Source organism: Ursus americanus, chromosome 2 (genome assembly GCF_024610735.1).
Source record: "Ursus americanus isolate L20-20 chromosome 2, mUrsAme1.1.p, whole genome shotgun sequence".
In the NCBI taxonomy this organism is placed as follows: Eukaryota; Metazoa; Chordata; class Mammalia; order Carnivora; family Ursidae; genus Ursus; species Ursus americanus.
In genome coordinates, this window is record NC_142128.1 from 66,326,241 (window position 1) to 66,342,501 (window position 16,261).

At 54.4% G+C, this 16,261-nt stretch overlaps 1 protein-coding gene across 1 annotated transcript in view; it reads left to right on the forward strand.

The window, feature by feature from the left end:
* Positions 1–5,321: 5,321 nt before the first annotated feature.
* The window catches only part of LRRN2 (leucine rich repeat neuronal 2), a 62,296-nt gene continuing 51,356 nt past the window's right edge, over positions 5,322–16,261 (forward strand). Inside the window, exon 1 of the mRNA XM_045787550.2 lies at positions 5,322–5,748. The gene's annotated coding sequence lies outside the window, so the exon portion shown is untranslated. The remainder of the gene's footprint in view (positions 5,749–16,261) is intronic.

The window sequence follows — 16,261 nt, forward strand, 5'->3', positions numbered from 1 at the left end:
GGTAAGAAACACACTGAACACCATGACTCAGTACACACATATGTTTCCATGAAACTGAATGGAAGTACTAATGAAGTATGTCTTCTCCTATTCTATTTCATGTTTTAAAACAAGTTCTTATTGTAACCCACTCATTGGGTCTCCACCGGCAGTTTGAGAAACATTGAAGTAGATGCGAGGTGGGAAATGAACACTTAGGGACGAAGGCTTGTTGACAGCCCGTGGGTCACAGTGAGGTGGGTCAAAAGTCAAATGAATATGTCCTGTGCATGCCTCGTGCTAATCTCTCAAGAAACCTAACCATTTTCTGCGCCTGCCTTCAAGTGTCTTCTCAAAAACGTAGTCCTTCAGAAAGATCATTCCAGATCAGCCTCATCCCATTTCAAGCACCCCAAGCCATCTTAAATGTCTCCCATTCCTGGGGTGTATGTAGGCAGTGCTTGACTTACAGACATGCACATCAGCATCAGCCAGGTGTGCCCACGAAGGATGCTGCCTGGCTGGTTTCTTTTCAGACGCGCCATGGGGTACGAAATCTTGTCCCCCAGCTTTGGACTTCTGAGAGTCTCCCTCTTGCCGATGCAGGTTCCGTATGGAGGGAAGGGGGAGTCTCTCTGATCCTCTCCACCACTCCCTCCTGCATTCCCCCCAAAATAGCAGTTCTCCTGGGAATCTTTTGAATACATTAAATTAAACAGAATGGGATTTGGTTACCATATTGCCCAGGTGAGCTGTTCTGTATACTCAGATTCAAAGTAACAGAGCACAAGTGTATCATTTACCGTTGATTAAATGTGGTGTTTATGGTATGTATACTTACTCCTATAGAAAATTAGGCACCAGGACCTTGGTGAGGAATGTCCATTATCACATTGTTTCTGGGCAAAAACAGATTCAACCTCCGTCATTTTTACCTGCAGTGCCTTTTCCAGGAATCGGAGGTCTCCTGCTGCTCCGCACAGCTCTGCCATCTGCAGTGTCCTCCTGCCCTCTGTGTTCCCAGGCTATCTGTGGATCCTGCAAACTCCCTGAAGGCAGGGGCCAGGGAAGAGCCAGGTTTTGTGGGGGTCTCTCAAGAAAAGGAGCCCATAGAAAATTCAATCCAATGGTACTATTTCTTTAGCACTAGAGAAATCACAGCAATGCAAACAAGCTTTGGAAACTCAGATCCCTTTCTTCTGATGTCTCTTCATTCAGTGGATCAGAAATGCTTACATAAAAATGCTTTCTATTTGCAAAATGGCCTCTTCTCCCCACCTAGAACACTCTACAACTCCGAGCTTTCTCCACTCATGCCACAAGAGAGCCACCCTACGGTTTAAGCTTCATCAACTTTCCCCCAAACTCACGTCTGGTAGGGACCCTGTGTTCACCTTTTACTGTTTTCCCAACAGCTAGAACGGGGCTTGGTACTCGCTGAGCTCAAGCAGGGAGCGGTCAGGGAGCAACGGGCACCTTGGGCCAGCGTGTCTCAAAACAGGGTTCCTCCACTGACCTGAGTCAGAATCACCTGGAGAGTTTGCCAAAATGTAGATTCCGAGAACTGCAGAATCTGGCTCTCAGGAAGACCAGTGGCTCTTTTATTTTTTTTTTAAAGATTTTATTTATTTATTTGACAGAGAGAAAGACAGCCAGAGAGACAGGGAACACAGGCAGGGGGAGTGGGAGAGGAAGAAGCAGGCTCCCAGAGGAGGAGCCTGATGTGGGGCTTGATCCCAGGACGCCGGGATCATGCCCTGAGCCGAAGGCAGACGCTTAACGACTGAGCCATCCAGGCGCCCTGACCAGTGGGTCTTGCATTTGTACACATGCATTAGGTGAAGCTGATGCCCAAGGACCACTGCTTGAGCCACACTCCCTACCTGCTAGGGGCCCTGGTGGTGCAACAGTCCTCGGTGATGCCAAAGGCCCCATCCAGGGTCTCCTGAGGTGGGGGCTGGGCAGAGGCCATCTTGTCTTCCACAGTGGAACGCCCACAGCAGGAGGCGGCCCCACACTCCCAGCCTTCCTCCCTTGACTCGGCTCACCTGCCAGGTGCCAGGAGAAGCCCTCCTCTCCTCACCACCCCACCACACAAAAGCATGCCTACTAGCTCCGTGTCTGACCCCTACTTTAAGAGCCCAGTGGGGGATCACGAGTGAGGATCACTTGTAAGGGCGTGTACCCAGCATCTTTCTCCAGAGACACTGTGGTGTCACGAGTCCCAGCCTTCCTGGCAGGGAGTTATGCATGGCTAAGCCTAGAGATTAAACTTACAGTGCAAAAGGCCAGTAACAGGGCCATTAAGTCCTCTGGTAATTACCTAAGAGCTTCCAAAAGACTGAACTGAGTCCCCATCTTTTCCCAGCAAAGTGTCTGGCTCAGAGTGGCCACCATGGGAGCCAGGTTGAGAGAGAGAGAGAAAGGGAGGGAGGGAGAGAGGCTCCCACTTACTGAGGCGTGCTATGTGCCAGACAGGTGCTCAATGCCAGATGCGTGCAACCTGTTACATCCCGCTACAGTCCTGTGAGTATGAAGGAACGCTCTTGTTGCTACCCTCATTTTGAAGAAGTGTGGCTAGGTGGGAGTCCAGTGCTTGGACTTGGCCATCAGAGAGCCCTGGGTTTAGATCTCAGCTCTAGGATTACCAGGTATGTAAATATGAAACGTTCTCCCCTTACCTCCAGAGTCCTGGGGTTGGTGGACTTCTCAACGAGCTGACGCATAAATGCCTTAGCATCGTGTCTTCCAGGTTGGTATTCAACAGGCATTCACTGCTACCACTTGAATTAATATTTTTACGTAGGAAAGAATTAGAGCTCAGAGAAGTTAAGCATTTTTCCTGACACAACACAAAGTAAGTGATAAGTAGTTTCGAACGTCTGGCTCGAACACCTATGTTCTTTCCTCTGTCCCATTGGGTTATGTGAAATTGAGAGTCAGCTCAAGAGAACGTTGCCTCATTCTCTCCCCACAGGGAATGTGATTCCCTTATCCCTTACCCGCCGTGTGTCTTACGGGGTTGTCCCTTAGGACCCAGCCCCTTGGCAAACACCAATGTTCATCAGCAGTTGGTTGTCCAGCATTTACTGGCAGGCACTAGCCTTGATGTGAGGCTGCACCGGATGGTCTCCGTCCGCCAGAGGCGCACCGTCGGGACGGGAGCGGAGGACACCCCTGGCAGCACGCACAGGTACCACGGGGGGCGGGCACCCGATTGAACGCTCAGGTCAGTGAGAGAGGAAAGGACTGGTGACATTTCCTCCTTTTCAGGATCAGTCTGTGAATACACTGACCTCAGGAAGGCGAGGTGGCTCCAATGAATTGATGCAGGACCCAAACACTCCTGCTCAAAAGCCTGGAGGCAAGTTTTGACCTCTTTCACTCAATTAGTCAGCGTTAGAGTTCTGCTAGGTCTTCCTGACAAAGGCCCACAGCATTTACTCTCCACGCTCACAGCTCCCTCCCCATCGCTCCTAGCACAGCCTCCTCTCTGGTCTCCCACCTTCCTGCCTCTTTTACCCCAAATCCCTTGTGCCCTGAGCCACAGCTGAACTGCTCAACCTGGCAATTCAGGCTCGTCAGCGGCCCCCGCTCTGCATGCGTATCTCCAATACGGTGTGTAGCAGGGGCATCGTGTGTTTCTAGGAGAGGGTTCAAATGCTGCCTGTAGATCTCTGAGCCTCCATTCTCCTGTCTGTTCAACGGGGTAAGAAGCAACTAAGAGGGGGAAATTGGAGAACTATGTGAAAATGCCTGGCCTCTAACACTAGCTCTCTGCATTCCCTCTCGCCCCCTAGCCTCCACACAAGCCGTTCTACGCTGCTTGTCTCCACTTCCCTGCCTTCGCTGGTCCCTGTTTTCTCTGTCACTTCAAATCCTATCCTACCATCTGGACTCAACTTGAATCTCAACTCCTCCATAAAACCTTCCGTGAATAAACCCTAGCCAATAATGGCTTTTTCATTCTGTATTTCTATGGCATTTCCATTGCCTCAAAATGTTAAAATTTGTTTCATATACCTCCAACTCATCCTCCTAAGCTCCTTGAGACCACTATGTCCCACGGCAGGGGTGGAGGGTGGGGGGTAGGGCTGGTTCAGGAGGTACAATGGGAACTTAATACGGGCTTATTGGCTACAGGAGAGTGAGAACCCCCTCTGTGCATACAGAACACGCAGTCTTGCAAGCTGACTTTATAAAAGCCTCCAGGCATGGAGTTACCACTGGCTGTGCCCTTGGAAAAGACAGAACCAGAAAGCTCTGTCAGTGTTCTGTCCGGAGCTCAGCTCACAGGAGGCATTGAGCTCAAGCCCCAAAAGAAGGAAGCCAGACTGGATGGATGAGGCTCCGGGGGGGACTCCCTATACCTTGGGCTCCCCCTCGCCCACCCCCAAGGGCTGGTTCTGCAGGACCTCCTCAAAACCCATCAGCGGGGTGTGGCCTATCATGGAGCTGAGGCTGGGTGCATTCTGAGTGATCCAGGCTGAAGGCCCCACCAAGGCAAGGGCCTCAAGCAGCTGCTTCTAGCCAAAGACTCACTCTCCTAAGCCCCAGCCAGTGATAGTGACCCAGCTTTTCTAAGGCATCGGGCAGCAGCCCAGCACCCACCCTCAGCACCGATCAGCTCCTGCTCTCCTTTCCCAGTGTTCACAGCACAGCCAGCAGAACAGGCATCCCCCAAAGCCAAGCCCCGCAGCAGACTTGCCAGTTCCTGCCTAACACCTATGTAGGTTACCATCCTTCACTTGGGGTCATGATGGGATCTTCCAGAGCTGCCAGTTCAGGGGGCAATGCTGGAAGGGGGTGAAAACTGGTGGGGGGTGGGGGGTGGGTGGAGTGAGTATTCCACTTCATTCTTTAGGATGAGAGGTGCCTGTGCCCAGGAACAAGTTCTAACCCACTCATTGCATTCCTCAGTCCGCTGTTAACCTGAGAGGGTAGCAAAAATGTGCTCCTCGGAGCACGCTATGTCTGCGACATGCACCTGTCCTCTAAAAGCTGCTGAATTTCCCCCTCTGTGCTCCTGGCCTTTGCAAGAGGCGAGGCAGTATCAGAACCCCATCCCTTTTCCCCCTCAGATTCGGGCGCCCGGCCCCCTTCTCTCAGCCAAGCCTGGCGTCCAAAGGCACAGGACCACCCCCGGCCCCAGCGACTCCAGCCTCACCATCGGCCCCACCCAACTCCTCCCTCCGGGGTGCGTGTGCGCGCTAGGGAGAGGGGGCCTCCGGCCACTCAGGAGTTAAACTGGCAGCGGGACTGGAGCGGGGGGGGGGTGGCGTGGCATGCAGACGGGGAGGAGGCGACCGGAGCGGGCCGCGGAGGTTGGGAGAGCGGCGGCGAAGCGGGCGGGCAGGTTGAGCGCGAAGCCGGGAGGAGGGGCGCGCGGAAGGGCGCGGGGCGCGCGAGGGCCTGCTCTGTGCACTTGCGGCCGCGCGGCGCGGAGGAAGCGCCCGGCTGTCGCCCGCCAGCCTCCGGCCACGACGCGCAGGGCGGCGCGGAGCCCGGGGCGCGGACGGCGCGGGCGGGGGCGGCGAGGACTGCGATTCTGCGGCCGCGCTCGCCCGGCCGAGGCCCAGGACCGCTCCCCGGACGACTCGGCGGCGGGGAAGGCGCCCGCGACCCTGCCCGGCCTGCGCCGGCGGCGGCGCGGAGGGAGGGCGCGCCCCGGCCTCCCCCAGCCCAGCCCGGGGCCGAAGCCGGAGCCGAGCGGGGCGCGGAGGTGCGGGCGGCGGACGACGTTCCCGGGAGCCCGGACGGCGCCCGCGGGTGAGTGTGCAGTCCCGGACTGAACCCCGGGCGGCGCGGGGGGGCCGTCGGCGTGGCGGCGGGAGCGGCCGGCCCCGGGGGTCCCCGCCGCCCCGTTTCCCTCCCGGGGTCGGCCGGGGGCTGGGGGAGGGGCGGCCGCGGGGACGCCGGCTCGGGAGCCGGGGACTCGGGGAGGGAGGTGGCCGCTGGGGCAGACGGAGGCAGGGCTGGGGAAGGTAAAGAAGGCGGCAGCACCCGAGGCGGCGGGGGAGGGGGCGGCTGGGCCTTAATCCCCCCGGGGAGGCCCGAGCCGCCCCAAACTGTTGCTGGATAGAGCGGCGCCCGGAGAGGTCGGGGAGCCGCGAGGTGGCAGAGGGGATAGGGAGGGTGGGACAGGGGCTGACTGGCGGGGTGGAAGCTCTCTGGGGCCGCGGGGACCTCCCCTTGCTTGGAGCTCGGGTGCCCCTGCGGAGGGACACGGTGGCCTTGGTGTCTGTCCGAAGTATCTGGAACCAGGAGCCAGGCTTCTCCCGGGCCGGCAGGGCTCGGTCCGCAGCCTGAGATGGGACATTTGGGGTGGGGGATGGGCCGGCCTTGGGCCGGGCCTGGGGGCTCTGGGAGTGGGAAGTGGCTTCGGAAGGACAGCTCTGGGCCCACCGTGGCACCCAGGAGATAGGAGGGGTTGGCCAGCCACAGGTGGTCCGTCTGTCCTGAAGGCGAAGGGCGGCGCAGGCTCTGGCTGCCCAGCCGGCGAGGAACCGCTGGGTGAGGGGGAACCGACCTCCATTTAGGGCTGAGCTGAGAAGCTAGAGAGGTGCAGGAGACCTGGGCACTGGGGGTGGGCCCTCGGGGTGTTGCTGCGCACCCCCCCCCGTCCCTGTTTTCCTCCCCCGCCGAAAGAACAGGAAGGAAAATGTCAGCTGGGCTTTGTGCACTGTTCCTCAGGCTGCCGCAGCTCCCATCTGTCGGAGCCAACGCAGCTTCTAATTGGGCGACCGGCAGGGTCGGGAGGGGGGTGGGCTGGGCACAGCTTCAGTGGCCAGAGATGGACCGGTCACTGCGCAGTTTGAAGACCCCAGGTGGTGGGATGGTAGAGAGAACAGCCTTCCTGGGTCTGGGGAATGGAGGCAGCTCCCTAGCAGCTTGGTCACCATCATTGAGATTTGGGTCTTTCCATGTACCCAGGCCCAGGGCAGACTTCCTCTTCCCGGCCCGCCTGGGATGGGCTCTCGCCCCTGTCTTCTTCCTGAGTGAGAAGGCCAGGATCGGTTCCCACTGCCCCCTGCTTCTTAAAGGTCTCACCAACAAAGATCACTGGGCATGGGGTGGGCAAGGGCTGTGTCTAGGGCCCTGAGCTCCCCCCCTTGCCTGTTGTTACCAGAAAAAAAAAAAAAAAGTCAGGTGTAGGTGGCCTGACCCACTTTCCCGGCTGGCCAGGTGCCCTTGTGTGGAGAAGAGGAAAGAGAAGGGCACAGCTAGGGGTCTGAGCCTTCCAGGCCCTTTTCCTTCCCCCTGGGTGGTTCACACCGAGTGTCCTCCTTCTTGCTTAGGGGGTCCCTCTGGACCTGGATGGGACCTCATTCTCTGGATAGAACTAAGGGTCCAGTGCTTCAAGGATGGAAACCTGCCCAGGGCCTGGTGGGCACCTGCTATCTAAGAGCACCCCCAAATGCACACCCTCCCCCTGGCACGGCCTGACCCCAAGGAGCCAGCAGAGACAGTGGGAACTCAGGGGTCAGCTGAGATGAATTCCCCCATGGGCTGAGACAGCAGCTTTCCTCTGTAACTATCCACGATTGCTCCCCACTTCCGTTCTTTTCTCCCTGTGCCTCCCTCCTTCTTCCTCTTTCTCTCCTCCCCTTGCTCTTTCTTCCACAGGCATCTCCTGTCTCCCTTTCCCTCACACTGCTCTCCAAGACCTCTCCCTCCTTCCCTTCCTGATCTCTGTCTCCACCTTTGCCCCCCTTCTCTTCTGAAAACTGCAGCATAAACCACAAACCAGGCATGTGCGCTCGGTTCCCAAACGTCCTGAAGGTAGGGACACACGCACTGTTGGCTTTGCTGTATCCCCTTTTCAGAGGAGGAGCCTGGGCTGGTGGGCCTGACAGCTGCATTTCCTTGGCATGCCCCCATCCCCTGCCTTTTACCCCTCATAGCCCAACCCCATCCATCTTTTTATTTGAAAGAAAAAGAAAATCCACTGCTTTAAAAAAAAAAAAAACCGTTCAGCAATTTATTAAGCACCTATGTGCCTGGCTATTTTAAGATCTGAGGATATAGCAATTAAACAAACCTTCCACGTCTCAGGGCAGAACTGAACTTGTATTTGGACTTCCCAGCAGATTAGTTCTGTGCCTACCAGGCTTTTTCAAAGACCCACTGCCTGGGGGCCGGGGAGGGTAGTGTGAACAATCCTAGTGAACTGTCATCATCATCATAGTGAGTGACCTCTCTCACAGGACAGGCCCAGCTCCTTACAGCATACCACTTACCACAGAGCTTACAGACCCAGGGTCATCCTGTCCTTAAGACATGTCTGATCTGAAAGGCTGGACGGTTCATATCTCACCAGTTATCTGAGAGGTGGAGCGGAGGGCCAGTGTTTTAGACCGAGAGCGGAGAAAGAAACAAATGTGTTACTTAGCACCTAGTGAGCACCGATCTGTCAGGAGCTTTACAGAAATTATCCCATTCAATGCTCCTGACAACCTAAGGTCGAGATCACCGTGCCCTTCTTCATAGCTAGAACATTGAGGACCAGAGAGCATAAACTGCTTGCCCCAGGTCACATAGGTCTCTGTTTTGAAATCACGGATTGTCTGCAGTTCCTTTGGCCTCTGTGATGTCTGTGACATATGGCCACTTGCACAGCTGTCCAAAGTTACATTGTAACCGAATTTTTCAGAAGCATGTCTCCTCTCCTCAGAGTATTAGAATATATAAGGATCTGCTGTATGGTTGCATGAATAAGCTTTCTCAAGGGCTCCAGGAGAGCTTCCTAGAGGAGGTGGGACCCTGAGAGAGGAGGCAGGGAGGGCAGTGGATCTGTGTCATCCCACACGGATGGGTGACAAGCGTAGGCAGGCAGCCACCCTCCACCCGCACCCCACTTTGCGTCCAGGTAGAATTGATGGGAAACTGCTGTTTTCATTCAGGGTCAGGGTGAAGGAGCTTGGTCCCTGGCCAGTGTAATGAGTCAATATCACTGGCGTTCTCAGCCTCCTGGGGCTAGTCTGGGCTCTATAAAACTCCAAGGCCAAGAATGGGAGTGGGAGGCTTTGAAGCACGCAAGAGCTACCGGGAAGGACAACTGGCAGGGGCTGGATGGGGCGGGAAAGGGGGAGAGTGATCAGGAACAAAAGGGGAGGAGCACGAAGGCAGAAGATAAACCAAGAAACAAAAAAAAGCAAGGCAAGAGACAGGACATAAGCAGAGAGGGCAGACAGGCTGTGCGGTGGGCACGCTAAGAGCGAGTAAGAAGGGCACCTTTATCTTCTGTGTCCCTGGGAGTCTTGGTTTCTCCGTCCTGCAGCTCAGAGGCTGGAATATTCACCAAGTTAGTCTTAAACAGGCATTGGCTTATGCAGTCAGCCTGTCTTTTCTAAGCACCTACTGTGTGCCCAGCCCCTTGCTAGGTGCTAGGGACAGAGACTCCTCAGACGTCGCCCCTGCCTTCCAGGAGTTGACGGTAAGAGTATAGAATGTGGAGCCACACCGCGAGGGTTCAAATCCAGGCTCCACCTGGCTGGAGCTCCCCTTCTCGCTGAGTGACGGTGAACATGTCACCTAACCTCTCTGCGCCGCAGTTTCCTTGTATCTGAACGGGATAATCGCAGTACCTACTTCGCAGGGTCGTTATGATGATGAAATGAGTGAATCCACGTGGCGAGCTCAGAACCGTGCCTGGCACAGTAAGTGCTGTGTGACCACTGTTACCATTGAGTGGGGGTCAGTCCCGCAACAGTGAAGCAGGTGTTATAATAGAGAGGTGCGCAGGTAGAGAGGTGAACTGGCCCTGTCTGCGGGTTAGGAAGTGGCTCTCAAAGGACAGGGACCATGCTGCCGAGGGGCCTGGGTCCCCGGAGTCGTGGATGAAAAGGTGCCGCACCATATGCACGTTGCCCTGTGTGACTAGCAGGAACACCTTGGACACGTCCCGCCTTGGGCTTTTTGTCTCCAGGGCTCAGAGCCGAGCTTCCAGGGGGGCTGGCAGGTTGCCCGGAACATCCCCACCCTTTTCAGCCTAACATGGCTGGCCTTTGGGCAAGGGATCTGGAGTAGCCCTGCTGGGATGGGTCTCACGACCATGGCCTTCCGGATGGTCACATGGGCCGAGGGAGCTGCCTTTTAGGAGGTGAGTAGAACCAGGTTTGGTTTAGAACTCAGTTTCTCTTCCATGCACTCCTTCCTGCTAATCAGCATTTGATGGACTCGAAGTGGGCCCTGAGTTGAAGGGGAGGCAAGGGGTTCCTGGGGCAACACCTGTGTCTCAGCCGCCACCACTCACACTGAAATGGCACTCATGATAGCTGCAAGCATTTATTGAGCACTTACTATGTGCCCGGCGCTGTGTCAAGTGCTTTACGGACGGTTGCCCATTAAATCCTCCCCTATGAGGTGGGTACTTTTACTTTTATCTTGAATTTAAATGCAAGGAAAGCAAGACTTAGGTTCGGTAACTTGCTCAAGGAGCGCAGCTAGAAAAAAAAAAAGAACAAAACAGAGGAGTTAATCTTCTCTCTGACCCGAGGGCTGCTGCTCCTGAACGACTTCCAGAATCCAGTGCCCCTTGGACCTGGAACATTCTCGGGGCATCTTGCCCATTCCCTTCCCTCCCTAGAGTGAAAATTTCCCAAGTCCTGTCCCAGCTAGGAACTGCCCATCCCCTTTAGGGGACCGTCAGAGAGGGTCTCCCCTCTCTTGCCCCTGTAGGTCACGGTTCTTCGAGAGCCAACATTGTTTCCTTCTGTTTCAGCTAAGTGCCTCTGGGGCCGCAGAGAGCCATGGCCTCAGAGAAGGGGGACCCTAAGAGCCAGGCCCCACAGCCACAGTAGTGGTAACCGATATGAAGGTGACTTCTGGGAGATGTGAGGATGGGGTGCAAACCCCAGATTAGGCAGATTAGGTATGGATGGCTGGGAGTTAGTGCTGTCAGTGGGGTGTCTCTAACGAGGGAGACCCATGGGTCTTGGGAGGAACAAGTACAATCCTTCATATTTACACACACGTCCCAGATGGATCATCCAGGAAAAACACATTTGCCAGAAGGGGCAGCAGTATTGGGCGGCCAGCATGGGTCCCCCAGGAACAGCGGCTCTGTCTTACCTGACCCCGTCTTTTTAAAGACAAAGGAGGAGGAGAGAAGAAAGGCAGAAAAGGTTATGTTCCTCTACAAAGTGTTCTCGAAATGAACATTCAAAGGCAGGTGATGAAGTGTCTGGCCTGGGAGGGCAGTCGTGTGACATCCAGGGGAGGGAGCGACCACAGAGGGACAGCTGCTGAGCAAGCCAGAAATGTAAAAGCTGTGTATCAGGAGGTGGTTGGACTTGACACTTGACCTTGCCTGGCAGTGCCCCCCCCCACTTTTGGACAGACCTCCCAGTGAGATGAAGGTAGCTGGGGCTCACACAGCTCCAGGCCTCTGAACTTCAGAAGGTGCTTCCCCGGAATTGGGCCAGGAGTGGAATGCTGGCATCCCGCTTCTAGAAGGGACTTCCAGAATTTTCCTGTCCATGGCCCATCTCTGAGCCGTCTCAGACACAGGGTGGAACTGGGGTCTCTTCATTCAGCAAGTATTTATTAAGCATCTGTGCCAGGCACTGGGGGGACCGACAACAGTGAGCAACCAGAGACCTCTGCCCTTGTAAAGCTTATACTTTATGGTCTGGGGAATACAGTAAAATGAATAGTGTGTTTGAGAATGGCAAGTGCTAAAAAATAAATAAATAAATAAAGCAAGGAGGGGGGCGGTGGGAGAGTCTGTGTTAGGAAGAGGAGAGTTTGTAATTCTGTGCAGGGTGGCCCGGGGAGACCTTGCTGAGAAGGTGACACGTGAATAAAGATGAAGTGGAAGTAAGATGGGAAGGGCGCTCCACGCAGAGGAAGCAGCAGGTGCAGGGGCTCAGAGGCGGGGCTGTGCCTGCTGGGTCTGAGGGACACTAGGAGCCCAGATCCTGGAGCTCCCTGGAGTTGGAGTGAAGAGTTTTCCTCAGAGCCAGATGGGGAGCCTTTGCAGGGATTAGGGCAGGGGTGACAGGACCCGACCCTTTAAAACCTGAGGTTTCCGCTGTCCATTTCAGTGTTTCCGTGGGTGGCTGGTCAGAAAGTTCTCCAGCCATCGAAGCCAATGTGGTCCATCAGTCCTTACTCACTAAGTCCCCTTTTCACGGGGACTGTCTCCTAGGCAGGGTGGGCTGTGGGGTGGGGGAGAATGTAAAGAAGCCTAAGACATGATCTTTACTGGTAAGGACAATCACCAGTCAGTTAGGGAGGCAAAACTACACTCACAAGCAATAACGAGGGAATAATACCAGACAGTTATTTAAAACCAAGTGCTAAACTGTGTGATTTAGACTATAAATGTTATCAGAACTGCAAGCTCTGTGTGGGAGTGTATAGGAACGCTTGCTCGAGGAGGTGCGTCTGACTTGGGCCTGGGAAAGGGGGTGCGGTGTGGCTCTGCAGAGGGGAGGGCTCTCCCGTGGGGAGCTTGCAGCTCGGGGAGCGGGAGGGGGAGAAGGGTGACCGAGGCAGGGGCACGCATGGGAGGAAGGCAGTGTGTAAGCTCCCAAGGGCAGGCCCTCAGTGGCTGGCATAGCCCTGACCCCACCGTCCCGGGACGGGAGAGCAGCCCTTTAGAGAATGAAAACCACTCTCCTGTGCTCTTGCCCTGTCCTCTGCAGAGCCAGCCACCTCTGTCGTGTGAAGCCCTCTTGCTTTGAGAAGGCCCTGTTTCCAGCTCTCCAGCTGTTTTCATATATCTGCACTCTCCTGGTCTGCTGCCATCCACCAGCCTCCCCCCACCCCGACCCCTCCACCCCTGCCCCGTGCCCCGGGCTGGTTCTCTGGAATTCCCAGGAGCTCCATTTTTCTACCCGGTCTTCAGCCAGCTTCTTGCCTCCCTTCCCCTCACTGCCTGCATTCCTGTCGGGTGGGTTAGTCCTAGGCCATTCCAGTTAGTTCACTTGGAGTGAACTGAAAATAAAGTTGTGCCGAAGGGAGCAAACATTCCCCCGTGGGGACTGTGAGTCTGTCCTCACCCTTGGAGAGAGGCTGCCTGGGGCTTGGCAGTTGGAGCTCAGTCCTGTTACGTGGGGAGAGATTGCTCTGCAGTGGAGTGGGATCCATTGATTGTGCCCTCGCCCACCCGAGACACAGGCGGACCCTCCCCGCCCCAGCCGCGGGCCAAAGAGCAAGAGCCAAGGGTCATGTGGGCAAAGCCGTCTGCTCAACAGCCTTCTCCCCCTCCTCTGGTCCATGGGCAGCCTGAGAAAGGAGAGCCCAGCAGCTCACCCCGGAGGCTCCTGGCACAACCACCTGGAAAACGCAGGCCTAAGCCCGAAGCTCCTCATGGCTCAGTCCGGAGGGGGCTGGAATCAGAGCTGTGTTAGAGCCCCTTCCCTCGCCACAGGCCTTTGCGCGTTTGACCTAACCTCTCTGAGCCTCTGTTTCTTTATCTGTAAATCCGGGTTAATAGTACCCACTTCTTGGGGTTGTTAAGAGCAAAAGCTAACCTTGGGGGGCACTGAGGGTGTGCCAAAGGCTTCACCTCATTTATCTCATTTAATCCACAGAACGCTGTGAAGTAGATATGGTTTTCCCCCATTTTACAGTTGAGGAAACCAAGCTGGGAACCATTAAGTAACTTGCCAGAGGCCACACGCAGCCGGCGAGTGGCAGAGCCAGAATTCAGCCCCAAACCTTTCCGACGCCAGAGCCCTGGTTCTCAAGCACCACATTAAACGAGCTAATCTGTGTAAAGTGCCTGCTACAAAGTAGACGCTCAGTGAATGCGAGTTCCTTCCCTCCTCCATGTCCCCAGGGCCACTCCTCCAAAGAATAGCTTTCCCCACCACATCGCATTTCTTTTCCAGCCTCCCCTGGGACGTACAGAGGGAGCGATGAGAAGGAGCTGTCGGCTTATACCAAGGGTAAAAATAAGGCTGAGAGAGGGTGAGGAATTTGCATGAAGTCTTCACACACCAGGGCCGTGATGAACACCCAGGGCACCTTTCTTGTAAGAGTTTCGTTGTTTCACTGTACTGGGTCACCGGTGGTCAGCAGAGGGTGTCTTGCAGAGGGGAGAACAGAGGCCATGCAGTGTGGGAGGAGCTGAGGCCACCACGTTCCCCAGGGGCAAGTCAGGGCCTGTCCCACCTGCAAAAGAACTTGCGTACTGTTTCCGGAGTGTGTTATAAATAATCTGGGGACTCCTCTGGATAAATCCAGGAAGAAGACAGACAGTATTGAAGGTCAGGGTGCGGGAAAGAAGGATGCTATCTCAACTTTATGACTATGAAATCAGTATCTCTTCTGCACCAGGTGCAGTGCCAAGAGATGGAATTGGATAATGGGCAACAAAGAATAAGGTCATGGCCTCAGGGAACTTTCACTCTGATGGGAGAGACCGTGCGCTGCGCACACGGTTTCCTCTGACCTTCCCTGGAAATAAAAATAAGAACAGATGACGGCAGAGGAGTCTGAATAGAGGGGTGCTTACGGAATGGTGAGGAGACAGGTGGGTTCCCCCAAAACATCCCTCACGCTTTCCTTCTTGTCTGGTGGACACGGAGACCCATCTCTCTGCACACCCCCTTGGGACAGCCTGAGCCTGTCAACATTCACGCTCAAGGGGCAGTCTGCAGAGTTCCCCTGGATTTCCTTGCAAGGATCCCCCAGGGAGGAAAGAAGGCGTCCAGGTCAAAGCACTTTAAAACTGGTGGCAACTGAGAGTCCTCTGGTCATGTGGCTTTCAAACATTTCTAGAAATTGATCCATTTTTTTTTTTTTCAAAACAAACAGCTGACCCTTGAATAGCACAGGTGTGAACCGTGCAGATCTGCTTATATGGGGGTGTTTTTCAATAAATATATCGGAAAAACTGTTTTGTAAATAAATATGAATTTCTTTGTCCTATCCTTCTCATTTTTGATGTCCAGCGTTAGTAACACGTGCTACTCCTACGGCACTTTTTATCATGTAAGACGGTATCGATATTGGTACTGACAGATGATTCATCTTATAAACAAATGACAAAAACTTACAGTATCAATAAATACAGTACAGCGCTGTAAATATATTCTCTCTTCCTTTTGACTTTTTTTTTCTTTTCAAGTAGACTCCACCCCCAGCATGGAGCCCAACACAGGGCTTGATCTCACAACCGTGAGATCGACCTGAGCTGAGATCAAGAGTTGGACGCTTAACTGACGGAGCCACCCAGGCACCCCCTTTTATGACATTCTTAACAACATCTTTTCTCTAGTTTACTTTATTGTAATACAGTATATAATACGTATAACGTGCAAAATACGTGTTAGTCAGCAGTTCATGTTACCAGAAAGGCTTCTGGAAAGTCAGCAGTAGGCTATTAGTAGTTCAGTTTTTGAGATTTGGGAGAGTCAAAAATTATACATGGATTTTTAAGGGAGCATGGTAGGGACGGGTGGGTCAATGCATTGAATTCTGTGGTCAACGGTATGTGTGTGGTAGGCAGACTCATGGCGTCCTGAAGACGTTCGCCTACGAATCCCCAGAACCTGTGACTATGTTATGTTATATGGCAGAGCGTTATGGTTGCAGGTGGAATTAAGATTGCTAATCAGCTGCCCTTCAAATAAAGAGATTATCCTGAATTAATCAGGTTGGTCCAATGTAATCGATCACAAGGGTCCTTCGAAGGTGGAAAAGGGAGACAGAAGTCGTTGTTAGAGCAGTGAGAGGTGAGAAAAGACCTGATGAGACTTGCCTCTTGAGAAGATGGAAGGGGCCGTGAGCCAAGGAACGTGGCCAGCTGTAGAAGCTGGAGAAGGCAAGGAAGCAGATCCTCCCCTCAGAGCCTCCAGAAGGAGCACAGAGCTGCCCGACACTCTGGTTTTAGCCCAGCGAGACCCATTTTGGACTTCCGGCCGTCTGAACTGTAAGATAACAAAATGGGTTGTTTGAAGCCCCAAATTTGTGTAGTACGTGGCAGCGGCAGCAGGAGATTACTAATAAGGCTGCTGTCGGTGGAGCAAAGCCCGCGGACCAGAGTTCCACGCCTCGGCCTCCTCCCGGCCCCTAACCACAGAGGAACCCCTTCATAACTTGGAAGCTCTGGGCTGCTCGGTTGGAAATACACTGTGTGTCAAACACGATCCAGTTATTTTCCAGATAATGAAACTGAGGCCCGAGAGAAGGGCCTGTGTCAGAGGCCACACCGAGCTAGTGGAAGGGCAGGGGCTCCTGTCTTGTCAGAAATCTCGGGTGCTTACATGCATTTGCTCGTCCACTCATCTGTTTTCAACAAATGTTATGTGTGTGTGTTTCCCTGCAA